Source organism: Papio anubis, chromosome 9 (assembly GCF_008728515.1).
Source record: "Papio anubis isolate 15944 chromosome 9, Panubis1.0, whole genome shotgun sequence".
Taxonomy (NCBI): domain Eukaryota; kingdom Metazoa; phylum Chordata; class Mammalia; order Primates; family Cercopithecidae; genus Papio; species Papio anubis.
In genome coordinates this window covers 24,346,883-24,362,906 of record NC_044984.1, presented here as the reverse complement: position 1 = coordinate 24,362,906, position 16,024 = coordinate 24,346,883, and the positions used below count along the sequence as shown (strand labels likewise).

At 39.2% G+C, this 16,024-nt stretch overlaps 1 protein-coding gene across 1 annotated transcript in view; it reads left to right on the top strand.

Annotated features, from left to right (window-relative positions):
* The window catches only part of LMNTD1 (lamin tail domain containing 1), a 66,827-nt gene extending 54,600 nt beyond the window's left edge, over window positions 1–12,227 (top strand). The window contains exon 10 of the transcript XR_002515586.2: window positions 11,778–12,227. The gene's annotated coding sequence lies outside the window, so the exon portion shown is untranslated. The remainder of the gene's footprint in view (window positions 1–11,777) is intronic.
* Window positions 12,228–16,024: the final 3,797 nt, after the last annotated feature.

The window sequence follows — 16,024 nt, the reverse complement described above, 5'->3', positions numbered from 1 at the left end:
GCTAGAGTTAGTGGACAAGTTAAAGGATTTGTTTTCTAAGCCGTTGAGAAAAAAACACTGGTCAAAAGCAAAACCAGCACAGTCTTTATTTTGTTCACATGAAGTGCCCTTGTGACTTCAGTCTTTTATACTCCACCCAACTATCAGGTCTACAACTTCCACAGTTTCTGCACATGCATTTTCCAAAAGCTATGTGTCAGGAATTATAAGTCTTGGAGTCTGTCTGATTCTCTACAGTTGGAATCTCTCTCCTTGAAGTATGGGGTTAATTCAGATTCCTAATGAAATAATAAGTTAAATTTCTACGGAGTAACCAGCTGGGAGTTTTTAAACCTGCCTACACATCTAAAATTTGCCAAAAGAGTCTCACCTTTCAGCTTGTGATACTTACTATGTGCAAAATCCCATGGACACAAACAGGAAATGACAAAGGAACAAAACTATTTTAATTAAATAATATAATGGAGCCACCTTTTAAAAATGCCATCCTCAGTCCCTATAGCTATCTTATTCTATACCTATCAACAGTCTAAACGTTTAAAAAATGAAATATGCCCATTATTAATGTTGACCCTATTTGTAGTGAGAAGGTATGATTGCTTCAGATTCTGTGACAATATCCTGTCTATACCTTGTAGCTCTATTTAAATTGATTTATGTATCTTTATATAGCATATACAGGACAATATGGTGCATACTTTCTTGGAGTTTGAGGAGAAAGAGAAAAGTGAGAATTTTTCCCCAATATCTTCTTTTAAAAGATTAACAGTAAAATAACCCAAAAATTTATCAGTGGTGACCATGAAGAGAAACTCATTGAGTTTTGTTGGTTTATTACACCCAAGCACCAAGAGCTAAAAATACATTTTTTAAAATATGCCAAGGGATTCAAACATATTTTGTTTTGTTTTGTTTTTGTTTTTTTGAGATGAAGTCTCACTCTGTTGCCCAGGCTGGAGTGCCATGGGCACTCACTGCAGCCTCCGCCTCCCAGGTTCAAGTGATTCTCCTGCCTCAGCCTCCCGAGCAACTGGGATTACAGGCGTCTGCCACCCTGATCGGCTAATTTTTGTATTTTTAGTAGCGACGAGGTTTCACCATCTTAGCCAGGCTGGTCTCCTATTCCTGACCTCAGGTGATCTGCCCCCCTTGGACCCCAAAAGCGCTGGGATTACAGGCATGAGCCACCATGCCCTGCCCAAACATAAGCTTTTGTTGCAGGACTTTTCCTTAGTTTAGCTAAAGATAGGGTTCTTGTCTGTTCCACAGCCATGAAAATTTAGGCTCGCAGACGGTTAAAGGGTGAGTAAAGCAGGGTTTCATTGGATGAAAAGGGGGTTAAATGGGGTAAACAGGGATCCTCTGCAAGGCCACAGTCCCCTGCTAGAGTGCTTCCCGCCAGGCGTTGGAATACCAGGTTCCACACAGGAAGAGGCGGGACCCGTCTCTTCGCTGCAAAGGGCCGAACCCAAGGCTCCGCCTCAGTGGCAGGCTGGTTGGAGTTTCTCCAGGGAACCCCTCCCACCTGGCCGTCTCACTTTTATACTAGTGTTCATAGAATATTATTGACAAAAGCCCAAAAATAGAAACAACACGTGTCCATCGACAGGTGAATGGATTTAAAAAATCTAGTGTATAATACAATGAAATGTTATTCAGTTATAAAAAAAAATGAAGTTCTAATACATGCTACAACGTGGATAAACTTGGAAACATGATGTTAAATGAGATAAGCCATACATAAAAGGATAAATATTATGTAATTTCACTTATCTGAATAAAAAATGTATAGAGATGGAAAGTATAACAGCGTTTACTAGGGCTGGGCTGGGAAGGGGAGAATGAAAGCTATTATTTAATGGGTACAGAGTCTCTGTTGGAGATGATGGAAAATGTTCAGGAAATGGATAGAGGTGATGGCTACACAACATTGTGAATATACTTCATGCCACTGAATTGTGCATTAAAAAGGTTAAAATGGTTTACAAAGTACTTCTAATAAAATATAACTAGTATTTCCAAGATGGAAAAAAATAATATTCTAGTCTCAAGCATCTGAGAAGATATCCATTGCTCAACAAAACAACTTTACATATACTTTCTGGTTATACTTCAGCATAAATATTTTCTTGTTGCTGGGCCACACCGTTCACATTATTTCCTCATTTTTGGACACTCCAGAGCAGACTTGTACATTTTCAGAAAACTGTCAATAACACTTTTTGCCACTTTGCACCATTAAGTGTTATCTTTGAATCATGTGTTGGCCAAATCGTGTAGACTGTTCTGTTTTTTTCATGGTTACTATAGAAACTGTGCAGGCATAATGTTTTGAAGAGACTAGCAGGAAATTTAAGAGTGCACAATAAAAGTTAACTTATTTCATGGTTTAAAATTTCTTCCAGCTGTCTCCATTTGTGATGATTATCATGTTCACATGGGGAGTATAAACATACAACCAAAAGGGCTCTGGTGACTATGGCCAATAAGCCATCTCACCCCTCACAGACTTCCCTCCCAACCTCTTTCCCTCAAAGATTTGTAATAGGAACACGTGAAACAAGTGGTATGTAAGGTTCAGGTGTTTTCAATTATTTCCCTCCTATGAACAGAGGTTTCCTGGATCCAAAACATGTTTCAGCTCAAAGGGTTTTCCTTATTTTTGAAGATGGTATCATCTCAGGAAAATTTCATCTACATATCTCTGATTCACCAATGCTTCATTAAGAAAGCATCTCCTCGGAGCTCTTCTACACAATTATTTCCTCCATGAGTGGCCAAAAATGTGGTACATTTAAGTATGTCTTTTGTAAAGTGTGCTCTTAGAAAGTATATAACCTTTGCCCTTGCAAGAAAGAGAGAAATGAATGCTCAGCACTGGGATTTGTGGTAGATTCCTTGTCAGTTACATCACCACAGAGCAGTCCAGCACAATGCCTCCACTATCTTCCTGCTCAGGGACTGTCACTCTCCCTCTAGTATGGCATAGGTGAGGGAAGATAGACTCATCTCTGATGGTATAAATAATTAACTGCCTAAATGTTGTTGGTCATGCAAGACAATTCAGGGATTATAAAGAAAGAATGTGTTTCTGCAGCATTTTATTTTCCTAAGTTTCTACGAATAAAAAGCTAAAAGATTGATTTTTAGGTTTCAACAGCCTTAGATAGCAATGGGCTTTATCTTATGGTTTCAGAAATTTGCCACTTCATCAATGCCCTCTGCAAGTTAGCAGCAGCACTCTGTTTATAAATATCTTGCGGAATTGTGAGCATTACTTCATTAACATTTGAATGAGCAGCATTAATAATATTCATTTTAGGGAAACAAATTCATCTACAGATGGATGAACTAGATGAATACAATGAAAAATAAATCCAAAACTTTACCTACTGCTTTATACTCCCAAATGGATAAACATTTTAAACTATCCTGCCTCCACACACTCACACACACATGCACACACTTTATGATTTTGGCAGGAAATAGTAAAAGAAAATATGAAATGGTAAGCACTGGTCCTATGATAATGTTTTTGATTAATTACCAATGAGCTTTGAAAAGAAATCCAAATTTTCAGATAAGTATCAGGGCTAGAGTTCTTTTAGAGGGCAAACTTTTGCTATTCTTGGCCCTTACTCCAGTGTCTAAGTAGAGGAAACATTAGCATTTAACTAATCTGTTTTACATTCGTAATAACAATACAACTTTGCAGCAGCTGTTGCTCAAAGAGTACAAAGCTTCAGTTAAACAGGATGAATAAGTTCTGGAAATCTATTTTACAGCCTGGTGACAGTTAATAATAATGTATTGTAGACTTGAAGTTGCTTAAAGAGTAGATCGTGTTATGTTTTCGCCATAAAACAAATGTTAAGTATGTAAGCATAAATATTATTTTGATTAAATTAATCATTTCACAATATATACATACCTCAAAATACCATGTTGTACACTGTAAATGTATACTATTTTTATTTGTCAATCCTATCTTAATGAAGCTGGGGGGAAACAACTAATATGACTTTGTGCTTAGGCAATATAGATGGTTACCACTCAATTATCTATGATTATGAAAGTACTCACTTAAAATATATCTATATAGATTTAGTCATGATCATATTCTTTGGAATACATTATAGTGACAAACCAGAGACAAGTAGAAATTTTGTTTTATTTTTGAGGTTTTGCTTTCCTAAACTTTTACTTTTCATAGGCTAAAGATAGTTTCACTATATTCAATGCCATAAGATTATCAGCCTGTTATTTAAATTTTACAGCAATATGAAAAAATGTAAAACTTTTGGAATTGTTTGAGAACAGTATTATTCTGTCCTAAATAAGTTACATATGTATCTGGATTGTGGTCCTGAAAATGAGGGGAAAGCTTCTCTAAATAAGAAGTCAATATGATTACGAAGTTACCAAATTTTACCTTTTTATCAACAGATTGCAGAGGTCAGTAATAAAACTCTTTTCTACCTTCTATCTGCATAGCACATTGTATTTTATACTAGTCAATGAATAGAGTTCAGACAGAAGGAGCAATGTAGTCACCAGGAGCATAACTACCACAAGAAATGGTTTTCAAGTTTATGTCTTATGCCTCCTACTAATGGAGAAAACAGGAAGCCTCCTGGATAGGTTGGGGTGGGAAAGGAATCTACTTCCAAGACTCCCCATTCACATGGTTGGCAAAGTGGTCCTGACAGCACATTCCTATCCACAACGTCCTCTCCTTAAGGCAGCTTGGGCTTCCTCACACCTGGTCCCTAGGTTCCAAGGGTGAGTGGCCTAAGAAACAGGAAGTGGGAGCTGCCTATTTCTTAGGGTATGGATGCAGAAACCAACAGCATCCCTCAGACATGTTCTATTAGTCAAGCAGTTACAGAGCCTAGGTTCAAAGGGAGGGAAAATAGACCTCACCTCTCTGTAGAAGGCCTGGCAAAGGATTGTGTGCCATTTAAAACCCATTATTATTTGTAAATTGCCAACCAATTATACACTATCAACTTGATCTTGCCTTTCTAAATGCACTGGGAATGGGAATGTCTGCCCCGATCACTGACAATAAAATATATTCCAAGTCCACCCCAAATTCAGTTGGTGGACCCACTGAATCCTAATGTTTCAAAGAATCAGAACAGGGAAGCAACTATGGCCTTTTATGTTTTGGGTGGGTATATAGTGAATTTAATTGAAATAAGGAGAATCTGTTTGAATATTTCTCTGAAGCAACAATTGGTTCTACAGATTATAAATTAACTCTTAATTCCTTGCACCACCTTTCCAGGGCTCCTCCACATCTTTCCCTCTTCCTTTAGTCACTAAAATCCACTAGGATTAGCTGGAGATATACTGTGATGGGCTTGTAGTTTTGTTTAGTTTTTACCTTTCGGGCTTATTTTTCCCTGTTATGCATTGTAATCACCAGATATTTTTTGAGCATCTATTATACACTAAGCATGAAAATAATGTGTAAGAATAATACATTGTTCATGCCTTTAAGGAAGTCATAGACCAGTGGGAAAGACACTTGTAACCAAATATTTAAAGAATCATAGAAGTACTATAACAAAACTAAATACAAGACCCTGAGGGTTCTTTGAAGAAAAATAATTGCAGATAGGTGCCAAGGAGCTGATTTTAAGAGAAAGGCTAGATGTTTCAGGCTAATGGAGAAAAGGAAGGCTGATCAGGACATGCAGCAAATACATGGAACACACTGGGCAGCTTTAAGGAATGGTCATTTATATTGGTACATTTAGAATATGGAATAAAAGAAGGAACAAGGAGATGAGTCCAGAAAGGTAGATTGAGTTACATCTTGAGCTTTGTATTCTGGGGCCAAGTGGTAAGAGAAAGAGTAATCCTAGCTTCTCCTTTGGAATCTAGCAGCATGTAGGATGGTAAGAGATGAAGACAGAATTTGTTCCACTATAAAATAGTGGTTATTTTTCTAAGAAACCTCAACTTTTTCAGTCTTGCTTTTTATGACTTGCTTTCAAAAAAAGGTTTAATAAAAAATATGGATCATAGCATTTCTAGCTTACATGTATAGATATAAAACCTAAAACTTATTGATCAAATATGGTGACGACATCTAGCTTTGACTTCAGAGTAAATGTCTTCCTTTGCTATCAGCATAGGCTTCTTAAAATTCTTCTCTCCTTCATCATCTACTATCAGAATGAACAAAGTATAAAGTATTCAAGGCAGCCATGGTTTGTATGACAGATTTTTTCCCCTAAAAATTCAGTGTTAAGCCAATATCAATCTACACAGTGCAATTCATGATCGCTAATTAATAAATTACATATTGTTCCATCTCCACTATGAAAATATGCTATAGGGAAATTGACATGTGCAAGGAGCTGTCTTAGGAAGTGAAGAAGGACATCCTTTAAGAGTATGAACTTAAATTGAAAAGTTGGGTTGAATTATTATGCTAAGCCTATGCTATAACATCTTCAGGTAAAAACTTGACAGAAGATGGGGAGATATTCTAGTCTTAAGACTTTTGAAAAAATGTGTTCATAAGATTGACTGATATGCTCTTCTAAACTTGTCCTACTGGTTTTGCCAAAATGCTGCATCATTTAGTTCACATTACTGTTCAAGATCCCACAATGACTGTTACTCTCCCATACTTTGAAATCTAAAGTAAATTCATGTTTGCGAAGTTTTCTGTTGATTTCTGGATGTATATCTCTCCTTTCTGTATTTATTTGTGCAATCACTGCCTCAATTAGCACCTTATTTTATGTAAATTATCAACTCCCTAAATGTTCCCAAGGACTCCAGCTTGCTAAAGTTACCTTATCCTTTTAAAAGGCCAACAAAAAATTGCCTTGTAATGCCCCCACAATGGGAAACCTATTGTCTCTCCTAATAACTCTGAGGAATGTTGGTTGTTTAGGGGTTACCCTCCCCTGGTCACTAATGACCTCCTGGTGAATTCTCCATGGTCTATCCTTGTGTTGCCTTCTGTGCATGCTGTTCTTTCCCAGCAGCACATCACCATCAGACTGGCACTACCCCAAATCCTCCAGCACCAAACTACTTTCTGCACAAGACTGTATGTGTCCAGCCCACATTGCCTTGGGGCAATAGACAGAATTTATGTTACTTGGTCTATAACCCAGCAAATAACTTAGAACTGAATGTTTATTGTCTCTGAAGTCTTTTGGGCATTCCCATCTCTAGCAATTTCTCAAGGACTTTCTCCCCATATAGGCACATTACGTTGCTCCATCAACCTTCCTTTCTCGTCTAATTTCCTTAGCTTCATAGTTCAGTTCTAGCTCCTCCCCACAGACCCTCTGTAGACTTTCCTGTTACTTCTCTTACAGAAAGTTTCTCTTTCAAGCTTCTTTGGTTAAATAAGGTTAGACTTGTTTCAAAAGAAACACATTTCAGATATAACGTCTGCTGCATACTGCATTATACCCATTGCCCCACTCTCTTGATCAACATTTGATTTTCTCCGTACAAAATGCTAAGTTTCCTTTGGTAATTATTTTACAGAAAAAGGGGGAAAAATGATCAAGCACCTACGTGGTAATCAGCCACTGAACTAGATACTTTTAACTAGTTCTCATTTCATCCTCAGGCGGCACTGGACCCCAGCACCAGTAGCCAGCTAGAGCACATCTGTAGCTGCTCCATCTCTATCTGGCAAGAGCCATATGGTTTGCCTCAGTCAGTTGTTGATTTCACTTTCATAAAGGGATGCCACTTTGCCTTTTGTCACCCTGGAGTTGTGTTTGTCAAAGATTAGTCCCTACAGCAGTTGCAATGCATTAGGTGGGAGTTTGTTAGAACTCCAACATCTTAGAACCCACCCGGACCTACCAAATTAGAATCCACACTTTAACTCTCTCCCTGGGTGGTTAGTGTGCACATCAGATTTACAGAAGCACGAATCTCTACATATTACTATGTTCACAGTGTCTTTATAGATTCTTTTGATTAACGTCTGTATTCAATTAGGATTGCTGGCTCAGCATTAGAGGACATTGATGACCCTATATTTCCAGAAGAAAAAGCAAAATAACTGTGCAAAAATAAAGGAAAGGCTTTAGTTCTGAATTTAAACTATTTGCAAAAACCTAAAAACCGATTTTCATGTTTTTAGTCCCCTTCCGCACCTCTGTAAAATGGGGTTTCCTTTTTCCATACCTTAAATGTAAGAATGTAAGGGCTTCACTTCTAACTTTCATAAAATGATCCATTCCACCTAGATAATAGATTTACTACTCTTGCTCATTGGCAACTAAAGAGTATATACCTTCTTCAGATTTGTAATTGCCAAGTGTTTCAGAAATGAGGCCCCTGAAAAAGGGTATTATAGTGTAAACTTCACTTAATGTTAGAAAAATGTTATGGTCAATAGACCCTCTTTGAACTTCCCAGGTGGAGTTTTACTAGTTCTTTTGCAACTAGCAAAAAAACCACTATGAATATCTGTCATTTTCCATAGTTTCTTTGCTAGCTGAGGGTTTGTTTGTTTGCTTATTTCTTGCTAACTTTTTAAACAGGAGGGATTAGAGAAAAGTAAGGGATAGTGTTACAGAATAATACATTACACATTATAGGCTTATCCAAAGCCTTCAGATACCGAACAAATTGTGGGGTGGAGAAGCAGGGACTTAAAAAGGGTATTTGCTGAACCGGTTTTTATTTAAAGTGAAATAGTTTAAAAAGAAACTAAGCCTTCTGGTTTCCTTTAGATTTTTATCAGTACCATTTTTACAGTTTCTCTTTGGCATCAAAATAAATCTAATATATTACTTCAAGTGAAACCAGTAAATTTATAGCCACAACATAAAGATTTTGGAAGCTCTTTCAACATAAAGATTTTGGAAGTTCTTTCAAATACTTGAAATCAGTACATACAATCCTTATATCCTGAATCCTCATTCACCTTTTTATTTATCAATAATATCATCAGGTTTTCTTCTGTAATTTCATTTCTTTTGCAATTTCATTACAAGCATGTTTCTTCATAACTACTTAAAATGGCTATTGGGTCAATTATCTCATAATGTACTCACCCATTCACCTATGGGATATTTAAATTCCTTACCAAATGTTTCTCATTACAAACACTGCTGGGCTAGGCACAGTGGCTCACACCTGTTTTCCCAGCACTTTGGAAGGCTGAGGCCAGAGGTTCGTTTGAGCTCAGGAGTTCAAGACCAGCCTGGGCAACATAGTGAGACCCTGTCTCTCAAAACAGCAAGAAAACAAAAAACAACAATGCTTCAATAAGCATATTCATGCAAATTATTTTTCTATGTAAATACTTTTTTAAAAATAAAAATAATTTAGAAAGAAGTTGACTTTAATTGAAAACTCTAATTGGATAAAGTATATTTTCTAAATATGTCTCTTTCATTCTCAACTCTCAACATTTTTTTTTAATTTACAAAAGAAAAACACAAAAGTTAACTATCCAGGTGACTTAAATACACTTACTTTTTTCTCAATGATCTGTCAAGTTTGAGGTTAATTGCTTTTTGGCTGAACTTTGTTTAAATAGACATAACCAATGAAGGCTAGTTAGCAAGTTAAAGCTCTTGGTCCTCTGTCATATTTAGCTCTTCAGACTATTTATGTCCAAGTGTTTTAACCAAGGAGTTAAATGGTTTGATTTCACTTTCATACATTCTTTGGGGTTATTACGCAAGGAACTTAAGGTTTAACCATCAACCATGCCTTTTTTTGTTTTTTTGTTTGTTTTTTGTTTGTTTTTTTTTTGAGATGGAGTGTCACTCTGTCGCCCTGGCTGGAATACAGTGGCACAATCTTGGCTCACTGTAACCTCCACCTCCTGAGTTCAAGCGATGCTTCAACTTCAGCCTCTTGAGTAACTGGGACTACAGGCACGCACCACCATCCCCGGCTAATTTTTGTATTTTTAGTAGAGGCGGGGTTTCACCATGTTGGCCAGGCTGGTCTCGAACTCCTGACCTCAAATGATCCACTCACCTTGGCCTCCCAAAGTGCTAGGATTACAGGCGTGAGCCACTGTGCCCAGTGTAACCATTCTTAAAGGCTCACATTGATATTTCCTTTTTAAAATAATTGTTTAATATAAATTTTTTTGAGACAGAGTCTCCCTTTGTCACCAAGCTGGAGTGCAGTGGCATGATCCTAGCTCACTGCAGCCTCGACCCCCGAACTCAAATGATCCTCCCTCCTCAGCCTCCCGAGGAGGCTGGGACTACAGGTGCACACAACCACACCTGGCTAATTTTTGTATTTTTTGTAGAGACAGGGTTTTGCCATGTTGCCAAGGCTGGTCTCCAACTTCTGAGTTTAGGCAATCCTCCCATCTCAGCCTCCCAAAGGGCTGAGATTACAGGCATGAGCCACTGCACCCAGCCCACATTAAGACTTCTACACCGCCGGGTGCGGTGGCTCACGCCTGTAATCCCAGCACTTTGGGAGGCCGAGACGGGCAGATCACAAGGTCAGGAGATTGAGACCATCCTGACTAACACGGTGAAACCCCGTCTCTACTAAAAACACAAAAAAATTAGCCGGGCGTGGTGGCGGGCGCCTGTAGTCCCAGCTACTCGAGAGGCTGAGGCAGGAGAATGGCGTGAACCCGGGAGGCGGAGCTTGCAGTGAGCCGAGTTGGTGCCACTACACTCCAGCCTGGGCGACAGCGAGACTCCGTCTCAAAAACAAACAAGCAAAAAAAGCATAATGAGTCAACAGACCTGTATTAATAATCCCTTACTGTAGCACGTAGATTTGTGTGAAATCCAAGGCTTCAGTTTCTTTTTGTTTTTCCTGATGAAAGTAGATGGACTATCTTAGAACTTTAAGATTAACTGTCTCTGACAACTATAAAAAATATCGTTACTGGGGGATGTAAAATTAAAGCTGATGGAGACTGCTGAAGTTAATGTGGTTCTGGGATTAACATGCAGGGTTATTTGGTCTCAGCATGTTATCTTCTATTGATTATAATCAAACAGCTTGTTCATCACTTTACCCCATAACTTTCAAAGTGTACATGCCGATGACAACAATTGTATAGCCGAAAGTTTAAAGCAGAATATGAGAAATTACTCCTTCATTCTTTGCCTCCATTTTATCCTCATACTTATTCTGAAATGTTTTCCAAATTATTTCACTTATTTCTATAGTCAGCTATTTTTCCATCACCACAGGGAAGAAAAATATTGCTGAAGAGACTTGGGTTTCAAAGAAGTATTATTGCTTGACTGAGGGTCTTTAAACAGAAATCTAGAGAAATTTTTCAAACTTCATTCACTATATATATGTGTGTGTGTGTGTATAAAGAGACAATATATTACTATATGTTGATGACCTCACTTAAGTAAACTAGGTAGTTAGGTTGTGATTTGAAAGAACCTGAGTGCGTAAGAATCTCTCTACTGCCACAGCTGTCACACAAGATACCCTCTTCAGAGATTTAAAGAATTTCTATTGGGATTTAGCCTGTTGTCTATCCAGCCACAGTTTAGCAGTGATAAGTCCTATATTTTACAGAACGATCCTGTTCAAATCACCATTTTATTGTCTTTGAATCCTCAAAATTTTCCCAAAATATGGCAGCATTAGTGCCCAAAGTCTATGCTGAGGCTGCACAGAAATCTGGAAGTGACTTTAAAATGTCAGACACGTGTATCAAATTTTGGTTTAGAAAATACTTTGGTGGTTGTACACACAATCTAGGAGAGTATATTTGCAAACAATAACTTAAATATAGAATGACTTGCCTGCTGTGTTCTCTGTGCTAGGGAGATCCTGGACTGGTGCCAAGGGCAGGAAACAGACAAAATTCTCTGTCTTCATGAAGCTGATACTTGAGTGATGGGAAATGAACAATATGCAAAATAAATACTTTAAGATAGCATGTTAGAAGGTGGTGATATCCTGGAAAATAAACCGGGAAGGATAAGGAACTGCTGAAGGAGGTCTACTGTGATTCAAATAGGATGGACAAGGAAGGTGTCACTAAGAAGGTGACATGTCAGCCAGTACTGAAGAAGGCAAGGGAACAAGCCACATGGAATGTGGAGTGAAGAGTTCGGCAGTGGAAATGGCAAGCCCAAAGACTCTGTGGTGGGAGGAACAAGAGGGGTGTATAACTGGGACCAGTGAGTATGGGAGGAGAGTAGAAGATCAGAGAGGCAAGTGGTGGAGAAGGTCTTGTAGAGCCTTGTGAAATAAATTACCTTGATACCTAAGGATTCTTGACTTTAAGGAATAGTACCGGCCTCAGTTATTTGGACAGCAAGCTAGACAGGCCCACCTGTGAGAAAGGGTATCTTTAGCTCATGGTTGACCCACATGGATTGATAGTGCCTTGATGGCTCAACTAGCTTTGCTGTTATCTGGGGATTTCAAATTATTTAGGGACTATAAAGACATACGCATCTGAAAATATAGTAATATTAACACAAGGTAGTGCCTTGTGAAAAGCAGTTCAGGTGCTGGTGAATAAACTTAGCAGAGAAAAAATAATCAGGCATTCAATTCTGGAAAGGATTTTAGGATAAAGGGAGAATGGGGCTAGGTTTTTAATCATCCCTGGTGTTTGGAAAGAGCAGCACAAAGTAAGATGATCTGCATTAGCCAAGACAGAAAAGTACAGGTCTATTGAGCAGACAGAGGATTGACCTTTTTGACTACAGCATAGGATCAGGAGCCGCCTTGCATCCTTCCACCCACTGCATGATTTCTGCTATCCCTCTGTACCTAGGGCTGCTGCTAGAACACAGAACACCCTTTCTGCAAGTTTGAGAAAGGCTCAAGTGTCCCTTCAAGACACTACTTTCATCACTGGAAAGCTGTGGCATACTGATGTTGTGAGAACAAGATGCTTTACTGCCATCTGCCAGAAAATCATGATAAAATACAAATGCACCATGCCTACAATGGGAGTGCATGCCCTCAAGTTGCACATTGCACAAACCATACAACCATGTGTGGCAGCCGCACATGTAGAAGAAGGTATGAATAAGTCTGGATAGGAACTATTTTCTCTAATCTGAGTGTGAAGGTATTTGTATCACATGTGAGTGCTCACCATTGGGTGACCTCAGCAGAGGAGGATTTTAATAATCAAGAAGATAGGATGACCCAAGTGGTGTCTGTGGACACCACTCAGCCTCTTTCCCCACCCACCCCTGTCATCGCCCAGTGGTCCTATGAACAAAATGGTCATGGTGGCAGGGATGGAGGTTATGCATGGGCTCAACAACATGGACTTCCACTCGCCAAAGTTGACCTGGCTTTGGCCACTGCTGAGTGCCCAATTTGCCAGCAGCAGAGACCAACACTGAACCCTTGATATGGCACCATTCCTCAGGGAATCAGCCAGCTACCTGGTGGTAAGTTGATTATATTGGACCTCTTCTATCATGAAAAGGGCAGAGATTTGTCTTCACTGGAATAGACACTCTAGATATGAGTTTGCCTATCCTGCACATAACGCTTCTGCCAAGACTACCATCCGTGGACTCATGGAAGGCCTTATCCACCATCATGGTACTCCACACAGCATTGCCTCTGACCGAGGCACTCACTTTACGGCTAAAGAAGTGCGGCAGTGGGCTCATGCTCATGGAATTCACTGGTCTTACCATGTTCCTATCATCCTGAAGCAGCTGGATTGATAGAACAGTGGAATGGCCTTTTGAAGTCACAATCACAATGCCAACTAGGTGACAATACTTTGCAGGGCTAGGGCAGAGTTCTCCAGAAGGCCATGTATGTTCTGAATCAGCATCCAATATATGATACTATTTCTCCCATAGCCAGGATTCACAGGTCTAGGAATCAAGGGGTAGAAGTGGAAGTGGCACCACTTGCCATCACCCCTAGTGATCCACTAGCAAAATGTCTTATTCCTGTTCTCAAGACATTACATTCTGCGGGCCTAAAGGTCTTAATTCCAGAAGGAGGAACGCTTCCACCAAAAGACACACCTGATTCCGTTAAACTGGAAGCTAAGATTGCCACCTGGACACTTTGGGCTCCTCCTACCTTTAAGTCAACAGGCTAAGAAGGGAGTTACAATGTTGGCTGGGGTGATTGACTCGAACTATCAAGGTGAAATCAGTCTACTACTCCACAACAGAGGTAGGAAAGAGTACGCATGGAATACAGGAGATCCTTTAGGGCGTCTCTTAGTATTGCCATGCCCTGTGATTAAGGTCAATGGGAAACTACAACAGCCCAATCCAGGCAGGACTACAAAGGACATAGGCCCTTCAGGAATTAAAGTTTGGGTCACTCCTCCAGGAAAAAAAACAAATCTTTGTTCTTCCATCCCAGCTGGCCCCCCATGCTAGTGACATCCCTCAAGACAGCTTTTCCAAACTTGTCTACTTTTCTCCTGATTTTAATCTCATCCCTGATCTCTTATTTTCAACCAGTAACTTACCTTTCAGTTTTTCTTCCTTCCAACTATTATCCTCTATCTTCACCATCCTCTCCTTTCTCTCAGGGGAAAGAGTCGTCCCTGTTGCTTTCTATGACCAATTTTATCTCCACCAATCCCTACTAGAACAATGTTCTATTGATTCTTTTCCTCTTATTTCTTCACTCTCTCTCTTTCTTTCTTTCTCTCTCTCTCTCTCTGTTACCTTTTTCCCCCGAAGTCAAAGATGTCCCCAGTTCCTTCATATGTTAAAAGAAACTTTCTGTCAGCCCCACTTTCCCTTCAAGATATCTTTACCATCTTATTCTCTCTTCATTGGCAAACTTCTTTTAAAAATAATAATAATAATGTAATAGTTCTCCATTGAAAAACTGTCAGTTTCCTCTCAGAAAAACATTCATATAGCCTACATTCTAATATCTCATCTGCTTCCAGGAGGTTAATGGATTCCCTGAGACCCATGGGCTGATTCTCCAAGGGTCTGGGTTTGGGCATAGAGGGAACATAGGTCACGCTGCCTCAGGAAACTCACCTTGGTGCAGTGATAATGGCCCTGGATGACCCTGGCCATGGCAGTAGCTGCACCTCGGCTACCTATTTGATTTGCCCTGGAGACCCTGGGAGATTTTAAAAAATTATTTCTGTAAATCATTCCAAAAACATAAACACTGAGGACATTATTCCATTAGTCGGCTATCCAGGGGTGTGTTTCCTGCTTTCAGTCAGGAGTTCTGCCCAGCGTGCTCATAGATGACTTTCCAACATGGTTTAAATATCCACATTAAAAGAACTCTGGAAGTCAAGGTCAAAACTGGGGAAAATCATAGAAATCCTTTAGTCTAGAGCCCTCAGTTCTACCAATTCAGCCCAAGCATCCTTGCAACCTTTGGTCAGTTTCAATCTCTTCTTTGATTTCTTTTTCTGTAAAATGAAGAGAGTAAGCACATGTACCTCATAGAACTATGGTATGGATTAAATTAATTGAGACAGTAGTGTAAAGAATTAAGCATAGTGTCTGACACACAGAGCTCAGTAACAGATCAGTCTCATTTTGTATAATTGCTAATAATCTAGTCCACCCTCAACCAGCTACTAGAAAAGCAAAAGAGAATTCAAATCCTTGAGGCCTGCTTTGCAACCTCCCTGCTATTCCATGAAAGGGTGAAGGCATCACATTTCTATATGGAAAAAGGATCCAAAATTTGTATTGCTGTAGAATTGGTGAATTATAGATGCTTGATGAAATCACGAGTCCTGCCACTCTTGCCTTCCAAATCCCTGCAGAAAACAAGCAGATGGCTAGTATTATTCAATGGATAAAATTGCTATTTGCCTTAGATTTCTCTTTTTGTAAACAAAGTTATTTTGGGTACAGGCCTCACAAAAGAAGAGCATGTGCAATTGTTTAACCATTTTACATTGACCGATAAATCTCTTTTTCCATAACTGTGCCACATGTCATTAAATATTCAGTGGAGGTTTCGATTTCATTATGGGATCTGGATCCATGCATATTCCCAAAGCTGGAGTGAGTAATGTTGTTCCCTGATTTTTCAGATTGTTCTCGACCTACATGCTCATTTTCATTTAAAGGGTAAC